At 39.2% G+C, this 19,213-nt stretch overlaps 1 long non-coding RNA gene across 3 annotated transcripts in view; it reads right to left on the reverse strand.

The window, feature by feature from the left end:
• LOC311631881 overlaps positions 1 to 19,213 on the reverse strand; it is a 46,930-nt gene that overhangs the window by 11,749 nt on the left and 15,968 nt on the right. For 2 of the 3 annotated variants that reach the window (XR_014796661.1, XR_014796663.1), the window contains exon 2: positions 4,065 to 4,127. The exons of the other annotated variant lie outside the window; for it this stretch is intronic. This is a non-coding gene — a long non-coding RNA (uncharacterized lncRNA). The remainder of the gene's footprint in view (positions 1 to 4,064; positions 4,128 to 19,213) is intronic. 3 annotated transcript variants of the gene reach the window in all.

Below are 19,213 nucleotides of genomic sequence, written 5' to 3' on the forward strand. Positions count from 1 at the left end.
TAGGTTGGAAGCACAATATACATGTAATTTCCACATTTTTATCCACTCATCTATTGATGAGCGTATAGGCTGCTTCCAAATCTTAGTGATTGTAAATAACACAGCAATGAATATAGGGGTACATATATTCTTTCAAATTAGTGTTTTGGGTTTCTTTAGATATATTCCAGGAAGTAGAGTTGCTGGGTTATGAGGCATTTCCTTTTTTAATTTTTTGAGATAAATCTATACTGCTTCTCAGTGATTGCACCAATCCGGGTTCTCACCAACCTTTTCTCCACATCCTTGCCAACACTTGTTATTTGTTGATTTGTTGATGATAGCCATCAACAAATATTCTGCTGCTTTGGAGTAAAATGCTTTGAAAATATCAACTAAATCCATATGATCTAGTGTGTAATTTAAAGGCCACCATTTCCTTATTAGATTTGCTGTCTGGAAAATCTGTTGATTGATGTCAATGGGGTGTTAAAATTACCTACTGTGACTATATTATTGCCTAAATCTCCTTTTGTATCCATCAAGACTTGCTTCACATATTTAGGTGCTCCTATGTTGGGGGCATAAATGCTTACAAGGGTTATATTCTCTTGTTGGATTAATCCCTTTATTATTATGTAGCACCCTTCTCTTTGTTGTAAAGTCTATTTTGTCAGATATAAGTATTGCTACCCCAGGTTTTTAAAAATGTCTATTTGCATAAAATGTATTTTTCCATATTTTTACTTTTAGTCTGGGTGCATCTTTTCTTCTGAGGAAGGCCTCTTGTAGACAGCATATATATGGGTCTTGCTTTCTTGTCTAATCAGCTACCCTATATCTTTTGATTGAAGCTTTTAAGCTATTTACATTATTTAAGCTATAATATTTACATTATTGATGGATACATATATATTGCCACTTTATTCTTTTAACTATATTCCTCTGTGTGTGTGTTTTTTTTGTGTTTTTTTGGGGGGGGATTTGTTTGTTTGTTTGTTTGTTTGTTTATTTTTGTTCCTCCTTCTTCTATTTCCCTTTAAAATTTCTCATAATACTGGTTTGGTGGTAACAAACTCTTTTTTTTTTTTTTTCTTTCTTTCTTCTGAGAATGTTCTTACTTTGCCTTTAATTTTAAATGATAGCCTTGCTGGATAAAGTGGTCCTGGTTGTAAATTTTTTTATTTTCATCACTTTGAATATTTCATGCCAATCTCTTCTGGCTTGAAGTGTTTCTATTGAGAAATCAGTGTATAGTTCTATGAAAGCTCCTGTGTAGGCAACTAACTGCTTTTCTCTCATTGCTCTTAAGGTTTTCTCTTTGTCTTTAACTTTTGCCATTTTAATTATGATATTTCTTGGTGTGGTACTCTTTGGTTCAGCATCTTTGGGACTCTGTGCTATATGGACTTGTGTGTCTATTTTCTTCACCAGGCTAGAAATGTTTTCAGTTTCTAATTTACTCAAATAGGTTCTCAATCCCTTGCTGTCTCTCTTCTTCAGGCTCCCCGATGGTGTAGATGTGTTATGCTTCATATTATCCCAAAGGTCCCTTAAACTATCCTCATTCTTTAAAATTTCTTTTTTCTTTTTGTTGCTTTGATTGGATTTCCCCCCGCGCCCTTCTCACCTTATCTTCCCTGTCACTGATTTGAACCTCCACTTCATCCAACCTACTTTTAATTCTTTCTAGTGTATTCTTGATGTCAGATACGGTATTCTTTATTTTCACTGGCTCTTTTTCATGGTGTCTATGTGCTTTTACATGCTTTTGTAGTTCTCACTAAGTTTATTGAGCATCCTTATAACCATTACTTGAACTCTATATCTGATAATTGCTTGCCTTCATTTCATTTAGCTCTTTTTTCTGGAGAGTTCTGTTTTTCATTTGAGGCGTGTTGCTTTGTTTCCCCATTTTTACTGCCTCTTTGTATTTGTTTATGTATTAGATCTGCTATGACTCCCAATTTTTGGGGTTGGCCTTATGTAGTAGGAATCCTGTGGGACCCTTTCAGTGAGTGATCCTAACAGGCAACAGGCAGGCAGAGGCGGATCTCCTTATGGTGTCTTGGGACTTTTGCCGACCTTCCTCCATACCTGGTAAAAGCCAGGTGTACAGCATGGTCCTTCCTGCTTACAACTCAGCCTAGCAGAAGCAGTCAAACTATGGTTTTCCTGGAACTTCAAATAAGTTAGCATCTGACATTGGCCTATACCAGAGTGCCTTCTAAGAGGCCCAGAACCAACACAACCAATGGCCAGCTTCAAACATCAGAGCAAGAACCAATAAACTTCATAAACAGCATATCCAAAGGGATATCTCAGCAGGCACTAAAACCTGCTGAGGCAAATTCTGCTTCATGTGGTTAGCACCTGCACAGCAGTTTACACACTGTGTTGGGAGTTGAGCCTCAAAGTCATCCAGCTTGAGGGTTGATCCAATGCTCAAATGGGACAATAGCAACCAACACTCTCTTGCCTCTTTCAGTTAAAAAGAGTATTTCTCTGGTAAATATTTTATATTGCAAAGTACAGATATAGTCTGAAGGATACTTCTCTCATCTTAAGTGATTTCTCTCTCTCTCTCCCTTTCTTTCTCCATCTTTTTTCAAATGGTGCCAGAAGAAGAGAGAAGATTTTGGGATTGGGGGAGAGGAGGTTGGTATTTACTTCTGTTTTAGTGTGTATGTATGAATTGGGGAGTGGTATGTAGACAGTGAATTCAGAAAGGGGTGTATTGAGTTGGAACGGCTTGTAAATAATGCAGGAGGCAGCTGATGTTGAACAAACTAATGATATCTTATTATCTTGATTTATATGAATCAAATAAAAATTTGTAATTAATGTAATCTTGATTATTTTGAGGGTTTATCAATGAAAAAATGAGAAAGCCATCTCTGTAGTGCAATTCATCTTGAAGGGTGCCAGTTTCCAAATGGACCCCTCTTACTCTACCTTTTTAGCCCTCTTTTTAAGGTCACTGGTCCATATCCCAAAGCTTTAGAATAAATTTGTACATGAAAGATTTCTTTAAAATATTTTAGGTTAATACACATTAATAAATCAGCCCAGCAAGGTATTAATTCCTGGAGAAAACTGATTAAAGTTGGTAGCATTCAGTGTAGCTCGGGTACTGATAAGGTTGTGTCAGTGAGTCTGGACACAGGCTTTGTTGGTGAGGAATTGCAAAAGGGACTACTATACAGCCAGAAGTCAGAATTACTTGAAAATTAATTAGTTGAAAAGAGATAGTTTGATATAAGGAGAAAATGATATGGAAGTAAAAGGCAGGAGTTGCAAGTTTTGTTGAGGTTCTGAAGATGGTGAAATTATAGGCTTTTTGGCAAGAAGATGAGTGTCCCTGAAATAGGGAATAAAAACGTTATCCTATTACAGGAACCAGCAGTTCTTGCTGAATAAGAAATGGCCTTGACCACTTCATCTGATGCAGATTGCCCCAACTGCAGGAATTTGGCTGATGCTGACCAGGTTCAGCATGTTGATGTTAAAGATCCACATCCAGACCAGCAAGGACATTGCCTGCATGTCCATAGCCTCTCTCCGGACCTCTTTGCTCGGCTTTACTTCTCCATCCCTATAAAAACCCATGCCTGCACTGAGATGTTAAAATGGGCTTTAGGACAAGAGTCTCTTTTTTTCAGATGGCTGGCACTTGAATAAACCACTTTAATTCTTATCATCACCTGTCTCTTTAGTATTGGTTTTCAAAGAGGCAGGCAGCTGAATCTGCATTTAGCAACACCCTTGAGACAAAGAAGGAAGGTCCTCACTGATTAATACATTTGTAAAATGCCAACTCTTGGGTGTATCCAAGCTCCATCACTTTCATGAAGGAGCCTTATTCGCTTACACTTTTAGCTATAATCTGAGTAAGACTCAGGTGTGAGATAATACTTTCCAGGTCCCTCCACAAAGAGCGTATTTTCTTTATATAGGAGCTCCAGAGAGGCAAAATTGAATGTCTTTGGTCTTTTGGCATGTTGTTTCCATCAAGTCACAGAAAGCATCACATCTTGAGTTATCATATGACAAGACATTCTGTGAGAAGTTTGCTCATTACTTACTAAGCATGTCAAAATGTTGGCTGTTTCCAGGCCTCTCAGGGGAGCAGAGATTTTCCAGAGTACCTTCATGGGAAACACAAACAAGAGATAAATTGCTACTCAATTTCAAGCTTGCTGCTGAGAACATATGTTCTGTCTGCTCCCTCTCCTGCTGAGGCTTCTGGTTACAGAAAAAAACAAAACAAAACACCATTAAAATAATTGTAACACAGGTATTCTAACCTGGTGACAGCTATAGACAGTACAGTTTATGGAATAAATATGGTCTCCTCTTTTGTTTTTCAATGAATGGCTTAAGTGCCCCACATATTGCATTAATAGGAAGTCTGACATCTTTCTCTCAAGCTTGAATTGTGACAGATTGCTTTTGATTCTCACTACCACACAGAGTTGCTTTCACTAAACAAGAAGTTTAAGGGTCTGGGAATACAACAGTGCCTGGGAGAGATATATCACTGAGATAATCTACTAAGTACATGGAATAACAGAATTAGAGAGCAGAGAATGAGAAGATAAATGGGCCAAAAGTAGAGTAACCTAAGAAATGTCTATGTAGAAGGATGGGAAAAGGGACATAAATCTTCAAATAAGACTGAAATGGAGTATAGGAGAAAATTTAATAAGATACGGTACAAAAGTTAAAAGAATATGATCTATATAAAGGAAATACGCTCTTTGTGGAGGGATCTGGAAAGTATTATGCTAAGCAAAATAAGTCAGAGAAAGACGATTATCACATGACCTCACTTATATGTGGACTCTAATGAACAGAGTAAACTGGTAGAAAAAATAGATCCAGAGTCATGAAAGCATGGAACAGACTGACAAATCTCAGAGGGAAGGGGGGCTGTAAGGTGGAAAGAGATTAACCAAAGAATTTATACCTAGTATGCATATATAGTATAACCCATGTATATAATACTAGAGGCCCGATGCATGAAATTCATGCACAGGGGAGAGGCGGTGTCTTTCAGCCCAACCTGCACCCTCTCTAATCTGGGACACTCCAGAGGCCGCAGAGCAGCCAGGCTTGATCCGCTACCTTAGTGGGCGCATCCCACTCGACCCCTGGCGAGGCCAACAGGCCCAAACCTTCCAGCCTCGCTGCTCAGCCCCAGGCACTCCAGAGGCAGCAGAGCAGCCAGGCTTGATCTGCTACTGGATTGGGCACATCCCCCATGACCCTTGGCTGGACACCCCAGTCGCCTTCCAGCCACACACCCTGGGCTACCTCCCAGCTGCACACCCCAGGCTGCTGATGCTAGCAGCAGGGATGGGTGTATGGGGACCTGACCACACCCAGGACTGCCTCTGCTGGTGGCAGGATCGTCACATGGGGGCACTAGTGCCTCCCAGCTGGACTGTGGGACTCCAGAGGGGCTGGACTGGGGGACTCTGGCGGGGTTGAAAGCACTGGGCACCTCCATGATGTGGCTATGGGCACCGCCATTTCTGTAACAGAGTGATGGTTAATTTGTATATTACTCTTTTATTAGATAGGATAGTGCCATGTTATTTCCATGGGCCCAGACAATAGTGCAGAGAAGGCTGGGGATGAGGGGAAATGGTCAGTGGGGGGGGGGGGATGGGGATTTCTATAATACTTTCAATAATACAGATATATTAAAAAAAACTAGCTTAATAAAAAAACGAAAGGAAATGTGCTTTAAAAAAAAGGAGGGATGGTCAACACTGATAAACACCCTGGTGAGAATGGTTCTCAAGTAGTGGAAGTGACAACTACTCAAGGAGTAACTGTGTGGTGAGGAAGTGGACACAGTGAGGAGTGATTGGGAGGGGAGAAAATGGCACAGTGTGCATTTCTTTGGTTTTCTGCAAAATGGAGAATAGAAATAGAATGACAGAATGAAGTGGATATGAGGTTAACAATTTTTATTATTTGCTCTATAAGATGGGAGTGTCTGCAACATTTTCAATGCTGAAGGAAAATAGTCAATTAAGGATGAGCAATATAGATACAGGAGAGAGGATGTTTAATATTGGGCTCTAGCCCCTAAGAAGGCAGATGATCTCACTTATAGTGGAATCTAATGAACACATATGGGAATACACAGACAAGTTGGAGATTCATTTATGGAGAGAAAGGTCAAGAGGTAGATGCTGTTTGCAGGTAAGGTTTTTATGTGGAAGTTGAGGCAGTGCCAACAAAGTTATGTGCTAAGAATGAGTGTTGGACAGAAGTAGGGGAAAGAATTTGGCTCCATTTAAGACACTAATACTAATATGGTTCATTCAGATACAAATGAAGGGGCCTGTTGGTGATCTTTCTCCTACAATTACAAGTTCCCTCACAATGTGAGATGATTTATTTTGAGGCATGTTTTTCAATTCTGAATCTCATGTTGTTCTCTGACTCATTCATGCCATACATACACTTGATAAGAAATACTTTGGACTTTTTACTTAATCAATTCAGCTCAAAAACTGTTTATAGGACATTCACAATGAGTCAGGATTTGGGGTTACAAAGAGGAGTAATTAATGTTTTTACCTTCAAAGATCTTATTCTCTAGTGACATCAAATGCATTTCAAAAGCTGACTTTTTAGAATTGACTTTTATGTGATATGCTTTCTTTGAATATCTAGTTCATAATTCCTTTCAAAAATATAAATAAGTAACAGCTTCTTTGGGAATACTGTGCTCTATTACGATGAACAAATTAGGACAAATTTAATGTAATAATTTATATAATAATTAATAATGAAACTTTCCTCCTTCAAGTAGTACTTTAGCTTTCAAAATGCTTATTATTTAATGTTGTTTTTTATAGTATATAGGGCATTTTCAGATAAATTATCTTAATATTTTAATTTATACATCATTTAATAACCACAACATTAATTTTTAAAATGTGTTCATTTTGTAGCCATAATGTGCAGGCATTATATATAATTTTATTAATCTTCATAAAACTTCATGATGCTGGTATTACCCCATTTTACTGTGAGAGAACTAAATGCTCAGAGTTTTGTTGTTGTTGTTAATCCTCACATTGAGGTTATTTCTTCATTAATTTTTAGAAAGAGTGGAATGGAGTGGAAGAGACAGAGAGAAAGAGAACATCAATGTGAGAGAGACATATGGATTGATTGCTTCCCACACACACCCTGACTGGGGCACGTGTCCTTGACCAGAATCAAACCTGACACTCTTTAGTCTTCAGGCTGATGCTCTACACATTGAGCCTCAGATCTTGACTAAGGTAATTTAGCTGGAGGATGTCTGGAATTCAAACTCAGGTCTGCTGACACTATAGGCTTTATACTTTGCACTGTGAGATATTTTCTAAAAGAGTTATTAAAACAATCTCCTGTTCTGGCTGGTGTGGCTCAGTTGATTGAGCATCTTCCAGTGCTGGTTGGATTACCAGTCAGGCACATGCCCAGGTTGCATGTTCCATCCCCAGTCAGGATGCATGCAGGAGGCAACCAATCAATGTCTCTCTCACATCAATGTTTCTCCCTCTCCCTCTCCCTTTTCCTTCCTATCTCTTTCTCTCAAATCAACAAAAATCATATTTAAAAAACAAACAAACAAAAAATCTCCTGCACCTTTGCCTCTGTCTTCTGAAATGCATAAGAACACTGAAAGATTAAGAGTGTCATATTTGGGTGGTGGCCAGGCTGGCCTCTGGGTTCTATTGTGATGCCTTTTCTATTTCCTCCCACCCCCCATGTGACTCCATGCTGCACATGACTGTCATCTACTGAATGTTACCTATAACCTGCTATAGAGTCTAGAACACTCTCAGGAAGGCCTCATAGATCTGTCCTAAGAAGCAAGATAGTCCATGGGAGAATCTGGCTCAGTGGCTTGTTATGTTTATAGCATCTGGATTGACAGGTGAGTCAAGGGAAAAATGACAAATGACAGAAGTGTTTTTAAGGCTGGGGAAATATTCACAGATTGTGGCAAATTTCAGGAAGAGTTGAGAAATGAAAGATGCACTAAAAGACAGATTCATAAAGGGAAAATGCAAAAACAACAATAATAGCAATAAACAAAACAACTATATATTTTTTTTACCAGTACAGAGAGTAAGTATGGTTCTTTCTGAGGCAAAGGGCCAGAGTATTTGAGTCACAACATAGAGACCTAAGCTATAAAATAAATAAGTATGAAATGATATTTAGACTGAACATTCAAAAAAGTTCAGCTAAAATAACTAAGGGGTTAGACCCATCTAATTCACTGATCTTAAAATGTGAAATTGACCTGTCAGAATGGCCAACATCAACAAATCAACAAACGACAAGTGTTGGCGAGGTTGCGGAGAAAAAGGAACCCTCGTGCACTGCTGGTGGGAATGCAGACTGGTGCAACCACTGTGGAGAACAGTGTGGAGTTTCCTCAAAAAACTGAAAATGGAACTCCCATTTGACCCAGTAATCCCACTTCTAGGAATATATCCCAAGAAACTAGAAACACCAATCAGAAAGGATATATGCACCCCTATGTTTATAGCAGCACAATCTACAATAGCCAGAATTTGGAAACAGCCTAAGTGTCCGTCAGCAGATGATTGGATCCAAAAACCATGGTACATCTACACAATGGAATACTATGCTGCCATAAAAAAGAAGGATTTCTCGTCATTTGCAGCAACCTGGATGGAATTGGAGAACATCATGCTGAGTGAAATAAGCCAATCAATGAAAGAGAAACACCACATGACCTCCCTCATTTGTGGATAATAAAGAACATTATAAACTGATGAACCATAAGATAGATATAGAGACAGTATATCAACAAGTAGACTGTCAAATTATAGCAGGGAGGGGAGGAAGATCTGGGGGAGATAATAGATCAACCGAAGGACTTGTATACATGCATATAAGTGCAACCAATGGACACAAAACTCTGGGGAGGGAGGGGATGTGTGGGAGGGAGGGAGGGGGTCAAAAAAATCAATAAAATATATTAAAAAAATAAAATAAATAAATAAAAAAGAAAAAAGAAAAAAAAAGAAAAAAAATGTGAAATTGATTATACTCCTAAATATGAGGCTTATTATTAACTAGTGGCCTGGTGCACAAAATTTGTGCACACAGGGAAGGGTATTTCTCAGCCCTGCCTGCACCCTCTCCAATCTGGGATCCCTCAGTGGATATCCGACTCCTGGTTTAGAATGGTCGGTCCTAAACCGGCAGTCAGACATCCCTCTCACAATCCTGGACTGCTGGCTTCTAACCACTCATCTATCTGCCTGCCTGATTGCCTCTAATCACTCTGCCTGCTGGCCTGATCATGCCCAGCTTCCCCCCTTCTGATCAGATGAACCCCAACTGCCCCCACCTGTTGGCCTGCTTGCCCCTAACTGCTCCCAACTTCAGGCCTGCTAGTCCCCAATTGCCCCCCCCCCCCCTCCTGACCTGCTTGTCCGCCCCTGCTGGCCTGCTCACCCCCAACTTTCCCCTTCAGCCAGCCTGCTAATCCCCCCCCCCCCCCCCCCCCCCCCCCCCCCCCCCCCCCGCCTGATCACTCCCAATTGCCCTACCCTCCTGGCCTGATTGCCCCTAACAACCTGTGCCTTGGCTCTGCCACCACGGCTTTGTTTGGAAGGATATTCAGAAGGTCTCCCCGTCTAATTAGCATGTTACCCTTTTATTAGTATAGATTAGAGTTCCATCCAACCTGCCTTTGCTGGCCTTGGACAAAATAGTGAAAGTGAAAGTGGTCAATTTAGTCTTTCTGTCCTTCCACCCCCAACACTGTTTTCCCATCTCTCCTCATGTGTCTGGGGTCTTTATTCTGTCCTTGCAGGCCCCCAAGCTGGGACTATCTCTTGGATAATTCCAGCACTACTCTTTCAAACTGGATCCTCTGTCCCATTTCCTCTTTCTTCCATAATAAATAGCAATCAAATTCCCTACCATTTCTAGTATATAATAATGATCCAGGAATATTTGCTGTTTTAAACAAACATCTCTCTGCTTCCCTTCTCCTTTGTAGAGGAATCAAAGCTTTTCTTAACCCAGAAAAAATAGTTTGATAGGGGAAACTGTCTTGATTTTTCTCACATTGATTTTCTTAAAGATGAATGTCAGCCTCTGAGCTTCTGTTTACTGAATTAGTGTCACAAAAAACATAGGCCACAGGATAGCATAAATCTTCAAGCTATCAGCCTTGAATAACACAGGTTTGAACTGCAGTGGTCCACTTATACACATATATATTTTTTTTTATAAATAAAGTAAATGTATTTTCTCTTCCTTATAATTTTAAAATAGCACCTTCTTTTCCTTGGCTTAATTTATTGTAAGAATGCAGTATATAACCCATATCATACAAAGTATGTATTAATCAACTGTTTATGTGATCAGTGTAGCTTTTGGTTAACAGTTGTTTATTAGTAATTAAGTTTTTGGGGAGTCAAATTATACATGAAATTTTGACTGCAAAAGGTGTATCATCCCTAACCGCCAGGTTGCTCAGGAGTAAACTGTATTCTTAAAACCCTAAAAGTGGCACTTTATTAATGGGTAATTTGTTTGCTAAACAAAATTTACTTTTAATATATTTTTTACATAATTTTCTTTGAGGAACTAGAATAAGCTTGTTTCAGTCATTTATTGCATTTAAAAAGAGTAATAATACATTTAGATAAACACACATAATTCAGTATTTTATTAGTTCAGGTACTGCCTCTACCTTTGAGTTATGATTTTTTTTCTACAAAGAATAAATGTTAATATGAAAACAAATGTTGCATTGGAAGAAAACAAATTTGAGAAAAAGATGTATCTGTGGTATACTTTCAGGGCTTTTGGTCTTACATAAGAGAACAAAATCTGCTTGTCTTAAGCCAGAGTGAAATTGGTTAGATGATGTTGGGGAGGTCTTATAATTAGCAGAAAATCTCAGGAACTAAATAACTAGGAATCAAAGAAATGTGGGGGGCTGTAGCTATGGCCAAGGCCACAATCTAGCACAAATGAGGTTGGGCTCCATCTGGATGCCATTGCTGCCCCCAGCACTGCCATCCCACCCTGGAGGCCCACTAGAACCATGCCAGTGGCCCTCTGCCTGCAAGTTGGTACCGTATTTTTCGGACCATAAGACGCACTTTTTTCCCCCCAGAAGTGGGGGGAAAATGTCCCTGCGTCTTATGGTCCAAATATAGCCTACACATATACTTTAAAAAAAAAGTTTTTTTACTTGCCCGGCTCTGTGTGGTCTCTGTGTGCTTGCCCGGCTCTGTGTGCTTGCTGCAGCCACTGTCCATTCCTCCGTGCCCAGAGTGTCTGCCCCGCTCTGTAAACCCCGAGTGGTAGAGGAGTTCCCATGTATGGTAGTCAGCCTCCATGCCCTCGCTGCAGCCATATCTCCATGTCAGCCCAGGTGCGGTGTACGGTAACTGCGTAATCCAAACCGTAATCATCGCCTGTACCCCTTGCTGGCCCGTACTCCGTGCCCGGAAGAATGCCGTGTCTATTCCCCCAATCATTCCTCTCCGCCCTCTGTTGCCATGCTTGACTACTGGGTAGGCGTACTGTAGATCTCAGCAGAACCTTTACCATAAATCTTCAACTTTATTCTAATTTATTACTGAAGTCTCTCGTTATTGTGTTTTACAGTACATTTTGTCTTTTGCTGACTGTATTTGTTAATAATGGTTCTAAATGGTTCTAAATGCTGCTGTTTACTTTACAGGGTTGATTACATGTGTTTATGACTGTGATGTTGGGTTTTAATGCACATAAAATATTTTAGGACACTATTTGTTTCAGAATCTTTTTTTCTTCATTTCCCTTCTCTAAAAACTGGTGCGTCTTATGGTCCGGTGCGTCTTATGGTCCGAAAAATACGGTACTTCTCTCCTCTGATCGCTGACTTCAGTTTAAAAACTGATTGGCTGAACTCAGGCCTCATGTTGTGGAGAAAGGGCACATCTGCCTCTTCCAGTTTTAGCAGTGAGAGCTGGCTCGCTTCCACCAACACTTACTGGGAATTTCCCAAACACACAAAGGAGTAATCTTAATTCTGGGTATCTAAAAATACACTGAAACTTAAATCTAACTCAAGCCAAAACCTCAACACCCTTGCAGGTAAAATTCTCAAGCAAGTGCAGGCCAAATTGGGCTTGTTTTAATAATCAACCCAGGTTTCAACTTTCTTTACTACATGGAGATGATTCTGAATGTCCACCATGTGTTTATTGGAGCATCTGATTGTTTTTCCCAAAGGAGGCAGTTCCATGCCACAGGAAATGGGGTGGATAGTCGGGAAAAGAGCAAGCAGGCTGCCCTAAGGGTAAAATAAAATTCTTCTTTTGAAAAATTATCCAAAGTATCAAGTGATGTTATATAGGGCGAAGTAAAGATTTGTGTTGAATGTATATAGAGCATAATTCCTTTGTAATGAATAGGACTTTTTATTACACCAATAGAGAACCACTGTGGAGCTTATATAGTTGTATACATGATTTTAATAAATCTATGAAACTCAGTAAGAATCTTTATGATGGAGTTTTGGTTGAGATTAATTAAGTAAATACAACACACACATTTGATATATAATTCAATTTATTCTATAACATATGTTATATATGAGGGGCCCAGTGCAAGAATTTATGCACAGGGGATGGGGGGTCCCTCAGCCCAACCTCTCACATACAGGGGATGTCCTACTGACAGCTTAGGCCTGCACCCCACGGAAAGCGGGCCTAAGCTGCAGTGTGCCCTCCCTTTGTGGATAAAGGGATAAAGGGAAGGCACCAGCCCCATCACCCCGCTGCTGTAGCCACTATCATCACCCCAGGCTGATAAGGGGAAGGCACCAGCCTCATCACCCCACTGCTGCAGCCACCGTCAGTCACCACAGCACAAAGGACTCTAGTCCCTTCTCCAAGAAAAATGACAACTTTCGTTAGGCATTTTCAGGATGTGTCTTTCATAGGATATGCATTTCTTTTTTTCTTTTTTTATCCTCACCATTGGCATTTAGACAATGTGGAAGAGAAAGGGAAAGACAGAGAGAAACATCAAAGTTAGAGGAACACTTTGATTGTTTGCCTCCTGCATGAGCCCTGATCTGGGCCCTGGCCAGGGAGGAGCCTGCAACCTAGCTAGCTACATGCCCTTGATCAGAATCGAACCCAGACCCTGCTGTCTGCAGGCCGAGGCATTCTCCACTGAGTCAAACTGTCTAGGGCAGGATATGGCATTCTTAGCCCTCCAGCAGCAGACCTTCATTTTTTCTCCAGAAGTGTGGTCGAAAAACCCTAGATCACCTTTGTGGATTCTTATTACCCAAGTTACTAAGAATATTACCAATGGCATACAGGAAGCTTAGCCAATGTGCAGTCAGAAAAGGTGTTTCCTCTATAGTTCACACCAATCGCAGGCTGGGTCCTGCCCAGACCTAAAGCCTCTGGCCAAAACTTTAGGCCTGGGCAGAGCCCCTGGAGCTCCCTCTGATCACAGGCTCAGCCCCTGCCCAGGCCTTCCCTGGCCAAAAGCCTGTTGAGCAGGAGTGGACCCCCAGCTCCCTGAAATCAATCACAGGGGGTCTGCTCCTGCCCAGGCTGAAAGCAGACCCCCAACTCCCTGCCCAGGCGATCAATTGCAGGGGGTCTTCTCATGCACAAGGCTGAAATCCAGGCTTTCAGCCTGGTGCCGGAGTGGCCCCCAGCTCCCCGCAACCAATGGCAGGGGGTCTGCTCCTGCCCAGGCCTTACCTCACAGTGACCTGGGAGCCAAGATGTTCCTGGGACACAGGGCCTGGGCACCTATGTATGCAAATTAACCGCCATCTTTTTTGGGCTAATTTACATAATCACTCTGATTGGCTATAGGCATAGCAAAGGTACAGTCAATTTACATGTTTGTCTATTATTAGGTAAGATGTTACATGTAAATATATAATATATAAAGTACTATATAACATGAAGTATAGATGTACTATATAGCATAGAAGTACTATATAATATGAAATATTATATATATTACATATATAAATCAGTGTTACTATTTTACAAATATAATTATATATTAGATGCAGTATAAGATATATGATTATATAAAATACTAGAGGCCCAGTGCATGAAAATTCATACATTGGTGGGGTCCCTCTGCCCAGCCTGTGCCCTCTTGCAGTCCAGGACCCCTGGGGGCCATCTATCTGCGGGAGCAGGCCTAAGCCATCAGTTAGACATCCTTAGAGTTGAGGAGGAGGCAGGAGAAGCTCCCACTGCACTCAAAGCCATCAGCCTGGCTTGTGGCTGAGCAGAGCTCCCCCTCTGGGAGCGCACTGCTTTGAGTGTCTGCCCTCTAGTGATCAGTGCGCATCATAGAGACCATTCATTCCAGGTCATTTCACCATTATGATCAATTTGCATATTGCCTGTTTATTAGGATAATGAACATAAAATATCATAGCACAGTATAGCATATAGTTTGTCTTATTTCACTTTTTAAAATATTTCTATATCTCTTACTCTGACCATTTTGAATCTCAAAACTTAAATAACAATTTAATAGAATAAGTATTATTACTTGTTAAACAGGTGATTGGAGAAAGGATTAAAGCAATACTTTACATGATATATTTGGAGTCTCTTTTGTAATAGGCTTCTCTGTTTCTGCCTATGTAATGGGGAAATGAAAAGTTGACTGGATATCATTTTAAGCTACTATTCATTTTCATTTCCCCATTTTATTTTTATAAAACCATTTCATTGGTTAACTCAAGACATTAAATACATATAATTAAATAATAAATGAGTGGTCATTGTGAGAACAGTAGGAAGCAGAAGAGGGAAAGTTGAAGAAGTTTTCAATAAAGACGAGAAACAGAAGAATGGGTGGGAAAATGAATGAGAGAATGAAACAGAAAAACCTCAATAAAGTACCTAATAAAACGAGAAGTCTGAGAAAGAAATCTTACTTTTCTGCCTTTCCCTATACATCCAGCTGAACCCCAAGGAAGGCCAGTGAAAATGGCTACTATGGGTTTATGAATAAATATACACACGGTATTACTTTTTAAGTTATATATATAGATATATGAATAACATCAATTTCTAGTCTGCCAGTGGAGATGGTCTCTACCCACCTACATGTATTAGGGAATTTGAAGACCTCTTTTATACCAGAGCTTCTTTCTAACATCATACTTCCAAAGAGCTGGGAAACCCAATACAGTGGGGAGGGGAATCCAGCCTTCCTGGGTGTGGCTTTCATCGTGCATAAGTCATAGGAGAAGGCACTGTTTGAAATGCTCATGACTAGGAGCTATGTAGTCTGAGAGATCTGTCTGAGACTCATGTTTTAGATATGTGCCCACACCAGATTATCATCAACAGCACAGGAAAAATCAGTACTGCTGGAAAGAGTGATGAGTGAAAAGTTCTTAGGATGCTGCCTGGCATGCAGTAATTATTATAATCAGAATATGGTTGTTAATTCGTGCATGCTGTTTAGTTTTATAAAAACTTTCACACATTTTTTCTCATTTGATCCTCACTATCACTATGTTGTAGACATTTTTAGTGTTACTATTTTATACATTTTATAAAAAATTTTAAGCTCACAGATGTTGAAATAATTTATTCAAGTCTCTCACACTAGTAATTGGTGGTAGTGGAGTTTTAAATCAGGTATTCTCAATTTTGATTTCACAATTCATGTGGGTATACATTGAGACTTTTGAATTAAAATAGAACTTTAGATCTTATTATAATTTAGTAATGGAGAGTCTGAAGACATGGTCATTTTTTAAAATGATAAATTGATGTACAATTGAAGCCCAATAAATTGTATATGTGTCAAGTGTAAAATTTGATGAATTTGGCATACACATACATTCATGAATCTATCAGCAAGGCCAGTTTAGGGAATGTTTTAATCAACCACAGGTTTCCTGGCAACTCTGGTAACCCTTTCTTTTTTCTTTCTTCTTTTTTTATTAATGTATTATATGTGTACATATCTTATCATTGCCCCCTTTGGTAACCCTTTCCTTTCACCTTCTCTTACCTCTTCCCTGTCTGCTGATCTGCTTTATATCACTATAATAAGTTTGTCATTTCTATAATTTTGTAATTCAGCATTACTCTTCTTTGCCTTGTTTATTTTGTTTTAACATATTTTAATAGATTTTAGAGAGGAAGGGAGAGGGAGCCAGAGATAGAAACATCAATGACAAGACAGAATCATTGATTGGCTGCCTCCTACATGCCCCCTACTGGGTATTGAGCCTAGAACTGTCCCCCCGACAGGGAATTGAACCATGACCTTCTGATCCATAAGTCAACACTCAACCACTGAGCCACACCAGTAGGGCTTTGCCTGGTTTCTTTACTCAGCATAAAGTTGTTGTCATGTGTCAATAGTCCATTCCTTCTTACTGTTGTTCAGGATGCCACTGTAGAAATAGACTATACCACTGGTTGATACTTGAAATGTTTCTAGTTTGTGCTATTAAAAAATACTTTTATGAATATTGATCTACCAGTCTTTGTGTGGTTATATGATTATATTTTTCTACCCTGAAGTCGAATGGTTACTAGGCTATATGGTTGGATAGGTGTGGTTTAACTCTGTAAGAAATAGCTGAAATGTTTTCCAAAGTGTTTTTACCATTTTAGATTCCTAACTGCAATGTATGACAGTTTCAGTTTCCCCATATTTTTGCCAATATTTTTTAAGCTAGTATTTTTAATTTTAGCCATCCTAGTGGGTGGTAACAGTTTCTCCTTAGTGGTTTTAATTTGCATTTCCTGATGATTATCGAGTATCATCTCATGTACCTAAATGCCATCGGTATATCTTTTTCAAATCGGGTCATTTGTCTTCTTATTGAATTATAAGAATGTTTTATATATTTCATTTATTGTACATATTTTGCAAATATTTTATTGTATATGTTTTGCAAATATTTTCCTTCTAGTCTATGATGTAGTTTCATATTTATGACAGTAAGGCATAGAAATTTTGCCCTGAGTTTTCTATTCTCAGTATACCCTCTTTCTGACTTAAATCTCATTACTAACTGCTTCACTAGACATTGCTTGTTGCTGAACTCTTTGTATACCACCTCTGCTTCTTAGACCAAACCCTCTTTTAGTCCTTGCACAGTGGATATTATTCTGTCTTTGTGTTCAATCCCCTTGGTGTTCTATGTTCATCTGTAAGAAAAGAGGCCATGCCTGACTGGGTGCTTAGATAAGTGTCACATTCTTGGAGTTTTACCTAAAATAATCACAGATTTCAGTGAAGGAACTGCATTCATTAGAACCGCAGCACATTCAAAGAAAAGACAGCCATCTAGAAATAAAACCAAATACTGACCAGTTTATGACATTGATGACAAATCCAGTCACTCATACTTATTTATCAAGCAGCCAGTATGTGTAAGGCCTTTTCTATAATTATTTTTTAAGTTCAATATTATTTTGCATTAGTTTCAGTAGTCAAGAAAGAGACTCTAAACAGCTTATGAGAGATTTCTGGAAGACTGAGACTGCATACTGATTCCATGACTTAGACAGAGGCTTGGGGAGTGTTGTATAAAAGGTATCAGTGATATTCTTAAGTATCAATGCTGTTCTTAAGAAGTCCTCATATTTAGCTCAAGAGACTTTCTGAGATAAATGGCATCACCATGAGCTGTTTTCCACTAATCTGGGGCTTTTTGCTCCTCTAATGAGAATATATGAGCTTTTTTCTATGATATACATACCTTTCAATGCTCTGTTTTTCTTCTGAGTTTACACAATTATTACAGGGAAATTGTTTATGATGATTAAAAAATATTAATCTGCTAATTATTTTGTGTCACATTTTCATTTGTCTTGATTACAGACAATGGCATCTCAAATGATGAGAATATACCTAAGTTCTGGGTCAATGCAACTGCACATTCAGTTAGTATTTTAGCCCACCCATTCCTCGTGTTCAAGAATTTCTCATAATTCATTTCACAGCTTGTCCCCCAACTCCTGTTCTGAATGCTTGTTCTAAATGCGTCAGTTGCCTCACCAAGAGAGATTCCTGGTTTATTTTCATAGTGGTAGAAAAATTCCAAAAGAATAACTGAGACATATCAACTATCTTTTTATCCCACCACCTGTCCTGGCAGCGATCAGTGCTCCTGAAAGGCCCTTGGTGATCCTGGGCGGGAAGTCCTCCTTGTTTTTGAGATGGCCTCTAGCTGAGGATAGTCATTGAGGCCTTCCCTCAAGTCATGGGCTGACATGCTCATACTTTGCTTTCTTTTTGTACATAGTTAAACAGCCAATTGTTTCTTGCCAAGTGGATAACACTCCCTAGCAAATATGAAACAGACAAAATTTCTATTCCTAGTTTCTTATTTAAAAAGAAAAACCACAAATATCACCACTATAATAAAGTGTAATTTCTTTTTAAAACAAAAACTCTGTTCTTTCTACTTTCAACCAGTTTCCACACATGTCTGTTATCTTGATTGAATCAAGGTGAACTCTCTTTCTCTCTCTGAATACATAAAGAGATTTCAGAGAGGAAGATGAGGGAGAGAGATACAAACATCAATGATGAGAGAGAATATTGATTGGTTGCCTCCTGCATGCCCCACACTGGGGATCAAGCCCACAACCAGGGCATGTGCCCTTTCGGAAATCAAACCATGACCTCTTCGTTCATACGTTGATGCTCAACCACTGAGCCATGCCATTTGGATGAACTCTGTATTTTTTAATCCTATAGTAATCAGCTGATTTTTGTTACAACTAAGCTGTGTATTTAATGGTGAATTTTAGATTCTAATGCAGGCCTTTCTAAAAATGAATAACTAAATAGAAAGAAACTTAAAGAAAAAGCTAGTGTTTGTCTTCCTGGAGAGAGAAAGCTAACCTGAGAGGGTGTGAATTACAGGGAAGGCTGGTAATAAAATGAAAAGTCTGTACGAAGGAGCTTTGGAAGGTTTTGAAGGTAAATTCCAATTAGAAGATAAAAGGACAAGAAACCCATTGCTAAAACAAGGTTATGTGATGACATTTGCATCTGGGAACATAATTAGAATGCAGAGGTGATACTAAAACAGGAATGGAGAAGGGAAAATTTAGAGAACTAAGTGAACAAAGAGGTAAGGTAAATATTCTAAATCATGTTTAATAAGCTTGAGATAGAACAAGAAAAAAAAAAC

This window comes from Pipistrellus hanaki (assembly GCF_964339955.1).
Source record: "Pipistrellus hanaki genome assembly, chromosome: 1".
Lineage (NCBI taxonomy): Eukaryota > Metazoa > Chordata > Mammalia > Chiroptera > Vespertilionidae > Pipistrellus > Pipistrellus hanaki.